At 54.0% G+C, this 8,240-nt stretch overlaps 1 long non-coding RNA gene across 1 annotated transcript in view; it reads left to right on the top strand.

The window, feature by feature from the left end:
• Positions 1 to 200: 200 nt before the first annotated feature.
• Positions 201 to 8,240, top strand: part of LOC141371465 (uncharacterized) — a 15,624-nt gene continuing 7,584 nt past the window's right edge. The window contains exons 1-2 of the long non-coding RNA XR_012376428.1: positions 201 to 357; positions 1,868 to 1,953. This is a non-coding gene — a long non-coding RNA (uncharacterized lncRNA). The remainder of the gene's footprint in view (positions 358 to 1,867; positions 1,954 to 8,240) is intronic.

Raw genomic sequence — 8,240 nt, 5'->3', positions numbered from 1 at the left:
ACCAGCAGGGGCAGGTCTAATTTTAGACGGTTCTTGTGTGCTGGGGTCTCCCGAGACAATGTAGGCTCTGCCGACTGCAGCGCCTGGGGAGAGGTGGGTGCCGATTGGTGAGACCATGTATTCCAGAGGGACTCACGCAGCTTGTACCCACACATTAACTACGGTTTTTTCAGAACTTTTATTTTGGCAGGTTCCGTACCCAGCCAAGTGCTTTTCCTGTACCATCAGATTTGCTTTTACCTTGAAGTTCCAATCAGCAGAGACTTACTGAGTGTTTAGTATGTGCTAGGCACTGGGGACGCAGAAATGAACTTGGCACACCCGGCCTGCAGAGACCTCATGGTCTAGTGCTCACAGGTAGGTCAGGAGCACTTACAGTGCCGCATAATCAGAGACCCGCACAGTACCTAGCACGTAGCCACCTCTGAAGAAACGTCTGGGAAGTGAATGAAAACAATGTTCACGATAGAGATAAGATAACATTGCAGCAAGAAGGCACATTCCAGTTCTCCTTGGGGGATTTGGAGGTTTTACAGCGGAAGTTACGCTCTGAGCTGGGTCTTGAAGAAGATAAAAAAAAAACAAAACATTTCTCCACCTGGAGAAGGAAAAGAGGGTGTGGCATGCATGCATTGGGGCTCTGCCCGTATCTCTTGAGCTAAGCGTTTCTGGGCAAACCAGCCCCACCCAATGGCCAACACCAACAGCTCTGTGTCTGAGGGTTTGTCTGGCCACCAGAACTTGCTCTTCCTTCCGAAGGGGCAGGCAGGAAGGGGATGGGAATTAACACTCTAAGGAAGCCCTCAACCACTAACAGATGGGAGTGGGTGTATCAATACCCCAGCTCCCTCCCTTCTTCAGTGGAATAACTCTGAGGTGAGCGTTCTGTTGAATCTACTGATGCTTCCCAGTGAGGTTGAGCCCCAGTTGCCCACGATTGTAACTGACTCGGATAACACATCTTGTAAGGCTGCTTCTTCACTCATTGTGCCTCTCCCTGATTAGGCGTTCCTGGACATACCAAGGAACCATTCATCTGGAGGCCTGCTTCTGGGGGAATCCAAACTAAGAGAGTAGAATAGTTAGTCAAAATTTTCTCTTGAAGCAGAGCAGAGAGAAGCATGGGTCATTAACATGCTTTGTACCTGAAATGTAACAAATGACCCACATCAATGGTGAGAGTTGGAATCCATGTGGGTGGCCACCCCCATTCTGCTTTGGATCAACTCCATGGGGAGACATCTTCATTCTCAGTTTGCAAAGACTCTGGTGGTCAGAGGAGTGAAGTGATTTGCTCAGAAACACACAGCCAGGAGGCTGTGGATGACAGACTGGAGGCCAGACGGCTGTGATTCCAGGCCTGGCATCTTTCCACACCAATCTTGCTGGATGTCTTTCAGGGCTCAAAGACTCAGTTTCTCTGCTTTTCACTGGGTGGTGCCTTTGAGGGGCACAGTGTGAGGTCTGAAATCCCTGTGGGTTGTGAGCCTCCTCCATCCCTCAGCCACAAGCCACCTCCTTCCCTTAGAGCAGTTGCCAGGTCCCACGGTTCCCTGGAATGAAGCGGGGGGCTGCCGGGAGGGGGTGTGTGTGGGCACGTGGGGGTGGGGAGCACGTCAGCACAAGTGCTGTTGATTAAATCGCTCCAGCCCTGCTGATGGGGCCTGGGTTCTGACTTCTCTGACAAGTTGGCAGTGATGGTTGGTTGAGTGTACTCCAAATGCATGGGGAAGTGAGGCTGGGAAGGGTCCCTGTGGAGGACAGTACGTGACATGTTTGCTAGGGAGGGGAGGCACTTCCATGAGTAACAGGTGGAGAGTTTCCCAAGTGGGGAAGTAATGGGTATTTGTTTTTCTCTTCTTCCCAGGCCTGTTTGGTGTTGCTTCGGGGGTTCCTCCCTTCTTGCATTCTCAGCTCTGTGGGGGTAGTTTTGAACTCCCCCCTCCACCCCAGGTAGGCCCCTGAATGGTTTAAACCCATCAGCCTTTTCCATCCCCAGCCATAGTGATCGGTTCAGGGGTAGATTCTGGGGGAGCCCACCAAGAGCCAATGAGATGCAAGGAGGTGTTTCCTGGAGCTTCCAGAAATGAGGCACTTCCTCTCTCTCCTACTTGAGGTTGAGGAGTGAGGAAGTAATTGCTTGGCAGGAGGTGGCCAGATTTCTACCAGGTCAAGAGACCCTGAAACTTCTGGGTATCTTATTGGGGGGGGCACTTTGGAGCTGCTGGACGCAGCTGACAGAGAGAGAAGTGAGAGAGAAGCAGGCACTACAGAAGGCAGAATGGGGAGATGGAGAAACTGGGAACTTGGAGACATTGAGTTGCTGGATCAAGCCGTGCCTGAAAGCAACGAACCCTGGATACTTCAATATATACGTTAATCAATTTCTTTCTGTTTTAAAAGAAGGGTAAAGTTTATTGAGGTAGAACTTACTTGCAGCCAAGCTTCCATTCTTTAGGGCACAGTTCTATGCACTTCCACAAGCACATAGAGTCATGTAACGTCTGCCACAGTCAGGATATAGTATTGTTGCATCATTCTCCCCACATTCCCTTGTATATTCCTTCTCTGTCCTTTTTTTTTTCTTTTTTTCTTTTTTTTTTTGCTTAAGAACAATTTGAATTTGGTTTTCTGTAATGCCCATAGCAAGAGTGCTACCTGATAGAAGGGGGCCAACCCAAGGACCAAGCCCTCAGAATCATCTTCTCCCTCCTACCTTCTCACCCCCTCCCTGCAAAGGTTGGTGAAATGCTCACTATGCTCTGTGCTAGCCACTGGCTCTCATTCCCACTTCTCTATCCAGCAGCCGCTTTGAGTATCCTTGTCTGGGTTTGGAGGGTTTGTGACAGTAGGGCTGTGCGCAGAAATTTGGTCCCTCTCAGTCCCCACTCAACGGGCTTCTGGAGGGTCTGGGGTGTTTCCCAAGCCTGGGAGTGGGGAGCAGGGGCAGATCAACAGCACGGATCATTAAGATCCTGCTGTTGGTGAAAAGTTGATGTTTTGCAGCCACTTCCTTCACGAGGCAGCTGACCTTTCTGTGCTCAAGAAGCCAGCTGCTGCTAAAGAGGGGGTTCCCTGGTGACTGGGTACCAAAAGACAAGATGAAGATGGCATTTCTGGTGGGAGGCAGCAGGGGGAGCGGAAGGGAGAGAGGGGATGGAGGCTGGCCAGCCTGGGCTCTGATCCTGACCTGCTCTGTGACTTGGGGCAATCACTGTCTGAAGGTTTCTTTACTTCATGGGCACCTGCTATGTGCCAGGCACCTTGTAGATGGTGTCCGGTTGTTGTCACCATACAAAAGGACTCATAGATATAGAGGCTTGGGGCTGGAGGAGACTTACAGGGTCACTTTGTCCAATCCTCGGGTGGTACAATGGGGGAAACTGAGTCCCAGGGGAGGGTCACCCCTTTAAGGCTGCCCAGGGGCTGGTCTTTCCACAGAAACCTGTGTGCCACTTGATGGCTTACAGAGCCCTCCCCAGTCCACTCTGACCATGATCTCCCTACACCCTGAGATTAGATCTGGAGAGGATGTTTCCTGGACCTATCATCTGGCAAAGATCAAGTTCAACCCTCTTCTGCATCCCTCCTCCCTCAGCACCTGTTCCAGGGGGCTGACAGCTCCCAGAGGTCAGGGAGCCAGACAGACCTGGGTTCGAGCCCTAGCTCTGGTGCCTATAGGCTGTGGGATCATGCCCTTCCACTCAAGATCGGGTTAAGGAGCCAGAGATGGGGACTGTGAGGATTAGCCCACGGTGGTCCTGTGTATATGAAGTGCTGTGAGGCCAGAAAGTGAAGGCTCTGGACACTGTCTCCTGGAGGTGCCTGGGAGGTGCACCGGATGCCTTCTCATTGCTGCCCCTCTGCACTTCTAAGAGTCCTCCTCGCCACACCCTCCCCAATTTCCAAAGCCCAGGAATGAGGCCGGCAGGTGAGCAGAAGGGACCCTGGGAAGAATCTTTCAGGGCCTGGCCTCGGTATCAGCAAGGACTGATCAGTTTCCTGCAGCAGGTGGGTCCTCGGGATGCCGGGGAGGCCCCCTATGTGCATGTGGGGGGAATGGTAATGCCCCCTCCATGTAGGGAGACGCAGAAAAGAGCCTACCGGTGTCCAGCATCTTCTAGCTACGAGGGGAATTCTTCATTTAGCCCTGACCGCAGGTTACAAGGTTAGCATTCCTACCTCCATTATACAGAAGAGAAAATCGAGGCTCGGAAAGATTCAACCATCATAGACCTGGGGAGTGTGAAGGCCTGGGTCCAGTGTCCCTGCTGTCCCTGCTTTCTGGATCAGCTGAGGCAAGCCAGGCTCCCTTCTCTGGAGCTTCCATGGCTTAGAGGCAAAAGGAGAGGCTGGGAGTTAACTAGCCAGTGGTTCTCACAGCCCTGCGAGTGTCAGAATCCCCTGGACGGCTTGCTGAAGCACAGATCGCTGGGCTCACCCCCAGCAGTGAACTGCTGACTCGCTAGGTCAGGGATGGGGCCCACATATGAGCATTTCTAACCAGTCCCAGGGTGAGGCTGATGCTGCTGGTCCGGGGACCACACTTTGAGAACCAAAGAGCTAAGGCGAACCTGGATCCCTTAGAGCAGGGACACTGAGTTGGTTTCCTCGACTTGCTGCTAGGCCTGCTCACCACCCCCGTGATCCACGAGCCCCAGCAAGTTTCGGAGGGGCTAGCAGACCCAGAAGAGGGGCCCAGGCATGGAACCAAGCGCTCTGCAGCCCTGACGTTGGCTTTCAGCAAATTCAAATGCCGCCCAGGTGTGGGGATGACTTAGTGCTTCGGGGATCGATAGTCCCATGAAGAATGGGAGGGCAGGGCTTGGGGTGGCGTTGGGGGTTGGGGCAACAGCTCCCCGGAAGCCTCCGGCCCCCCACCAGGCTGCAGGGTTCGCGACTGCTCCTGCCAGGCTGCCCTGATCTATCGGCTCTCCCCTGGGAGCCTCCCAACTGGCCGTTGGTAAACAAAGCCTTTATTTCCCAGGCCGGTGGGGAAAAATTTCAGGCCTTTATAATTAAGTGTCCCGTTGAAGGGCAGCTGCCGAATTCTGGTGCTGGGTGCCCGTCAGGCGGGTGATGGATGGTAACAACACATCATCCCAGTGGCAGTCGGGCTGTGAGCTATGGGGGTCGTATATCACAGCAGGGCTGTCTGGTCTTCACTGTGCACGGGCGCAAGAAGCTTGGGCTCTGGCTGGCGGGGCGGGGGGGGTGAAGAGGGGCCTGGGCTAGCCTGGGGCAGGGGGGTGTGTGGTGCGGACGAGGAAGCCCGGGGACAGAGCCAGCTGGGGTGGGTCCCCACGCCTACTCTCTCCTGCCTCCCTCGCTCTTCCCCTACAGCACCACTCTGGGAGAAATTCAGAAGCCAAGCTTGATTCTGTCCTATCCCTTACTCCTTCCACATCATCCTTTGGCACCCTTGCTGTTGATTCTGTCCCTAAATGGTTCTGGAATTCATCTACTTGTCTCCACCTTGTGGGCCACCACCCCTCCCTCTCTTGTGCTGTTCTCTCTGTCGGTGGGAGGTCACTCTCTGTCCTGGAAGCTGGCCACGTGACTTGCTTTGGTCAATAGAACGAAGAAGGGACAGCATGCCGATTCCAACACCGGGCCTCGGGAAGCCTTGATGCTTTCTCTTGTGTTTCACCTTTCTGTGAGGACGTGTCCACACTAGCCATCTGGTCCCAGGGGGAGGACGAGGGACATGTAGGGCAAAGCACCTTCAGCTCCCAGCCTACCCCTAGAATTGTGAACTATAATCATAAATGGTAGTTCTCACATAACATCGAGCCTAGGAGCTGTTTGTTACACAGCAGTAGCTATAACCCATACATACAGCCCACAGCCACTGCGTGCGTTAGGCCCTTCTGACCTCTCCAATCTCATCTCTGCCACCCCCTCTGTGATCATTGCTCTTCCCTGCCTCAGGGCCCTTGCCCATGCAGTGCCCTCCACCTGCAAAGCTTTGTCACAGTTATTTTCTTCCTGCCCTGAGGTCTCAGTATAAATGCCATCTCCTTAGAGAGACCTCCTGTGACCACCCCATCAAAAGTAGGTTTCCCAACATCATTCAGTCTCTTGTTTACGTTCTTCATGAAATCTAAAGTCTCACAGTGCGTTCTCGACGACACCGGGCTGGGGCCCAGGTCTTTGTGACTTTCCATCAGCCCCTGCTTTTGACTGGGGGCTTTATATGTGCACTCATGCTCTGTGGTGGGAAGGCTGGGCTTGCTGGTGGCAGCAATCCTAGACAAAGGGGCCTTCAGCTGTGGGCCCCACCAGGCACGGCAGGGGCACATGCCTGTCATGTCACCATGCCTGGCCCAGAATGGTCTTCAACTATTGTTGGATCAGCGGATGAAAGAAGGTTCTAACTCAGGACTTAGATGGACTTCAGGGAGCTTGTGAACGTTTCAATGGTGAGCCCATGGCAGAGGGCACAGCCCCAGGAGGGGCTACGGCTTGAGAGAGGTACTGGGGAGCACAGAGCCCTCCTGAGCTTCACAGAGTTAATCAGGCCTCTTTCTGGGCAGAACTTTTCAGAGCCTTTAATATGCTAATGTACGCTGGAGCTCCTGGAGGGGATTAAGAATGCCTTGTGGCCCAGCCATTTTGACCAGGGGACCCTTTAATCAGGGACTGTTTTGTGAGATTCCTGGTTTGCAGGACACACTGCCCTGGAATGGGGTCATACCTACTGCCTTACTGGCCAAATGCAGTCCTCAGATACTTTTCATTTAGTCATTGTCGGGTTCGAAAAGTCAAAAAAAGAAAGAAAGAAAAGAAAGAAAGAATCTAAATGTTCAGCTTCTCTCAAAGAACGAACAAAGAAGTGGGCCTTCTGGGTTCATATTCCTGCATGGCGATAACCAGCTGGAGCTGACTAGCCTCCTACAGACAGGGCTGCTTTCTAGTTTGCCATAGTCCACACTCCTCCCTATTATATTACACTCTGTCCTCTTCATGCATTTTCCCTTCCTTGTTGGCCCAGAGCCTCCGGAGTTTGTTACCTGTGGCCCAGAATGTCGTGTGCAGCCCCAGCAAGCTGGCCTTTGCCCTGGGGGGAAATGTGATTGTCTGAATCTCCTTACTGGTTGGCACATTGCTCCCTTAGGAAAGGAGGGAGCCCCGGGGATGGGTTCAGGAAAGGGTCTCTGAGCCTGTCTGGGCACTGGGGACGGTTCTGATGACAACCCCACCCTGGGCAGGACAAAAGGATTTAAAAGAGATAAAAGAGACAGCTCAGATTTCTTTTCAGAGGTCTTTGGGCTGTGGGGGAGCAGGAGGTTAAGGGCGACAGTGAGGGGAGGGGGAGGCCGGTGGGAGGGGCTGGGGCCTGAGACCAGTTCACCTCTCCCCAGCAGCTAATTGTTTTGCCTCCTCCTTGCCTGGGAGGTCAGAGCTAGGGGTGCTAGCGCTAGTCCAGCTGGGGGGTATCCTGGGGGGGGGGGTCAGGGGCTGCCACCAGCTGGGGGGCCTGGGGCTGGCAAAACACAAGGGTTGGAATCAAATTCCAGAGTCTGCACGGCCAGAAATTCTAACTGGAAGAGGAATGTTATCACCGCGATTATTTCTGGAATAGCATGAGCAGAGCTGTAATCTTGAGAGAACCGCGCCAGGTTCTGGGCAATCCGTTCAGCCTTTTGCATGCGCTAGGCCCATGGTTCTCAAAGCCCGGGCCCCGGCAAGGGGTGGAGCAGAGGTTCACCCCCAGGAGGCCTGACCCTGAGTCTCCTGCTCCAACCACAGTGCCCCACCGCCTGCCTGAGGAGGGCGCAGTGGCCGTCACCACAGGGAAAACTGTGCCCCTCGCCTCCCTCCCACTCAAAGCCACCTGAAGGCCTCTCAGATGGCCTGGCCTTGACTCCCTCAGTTTCCCCCAGCTAAGAGCACCTTCCTCTTCTCTGTCTGGTGGCCCAACAATCAAGAGCCGGCTCACATGTCCCTTTTGCTCTGCACCCTTCGGTGACCGTCCCCAAAGCTGGACAAGCTCATGCTCTTCCAGAAGCCTTCCCTGAGGCCCTTTTTGCAGGGCTGAGTGAAGGAAGTGAATTTTCCTGGATCCTATTCACCTTGTGCCTCTACCTGCCCCCCCCCCCCGCCCCCCTCCCACTGTGACAGCACATTTCCTTCTGGGCATGAGCTCTACGGGGCACCAGTCAGGTTTGTCCCGTCCAGCTCACCCCCATCGCGTAGCCTCCCTGCTGACCACCCGCCCCCCACTCCCCCACCCCCAA

Source organism: Callorhinus ursinus, unplaced genomic scaffold, assembly GCF_003265705.2.
Source record: "Callorhinus ursinus isolate GAN/ISIS: 27379988/994484 unplaced genomic scaffold, GSC_fseal_2.0 scaffold72, whole genome shotgun sequence".
In the NCBI taxonomy this organism is placed as follows: Eukaryota; Metazoa; Chordata; class Mammalia; order Carnivora; family Otariidae; genus Callorhinus; species Callorhinus ursinus.
The sequence above is the reverse complement of the archived record's forward strand: the minus strand, read 5'-3'. Positions and strand labels throughout refer to the sequence as shown.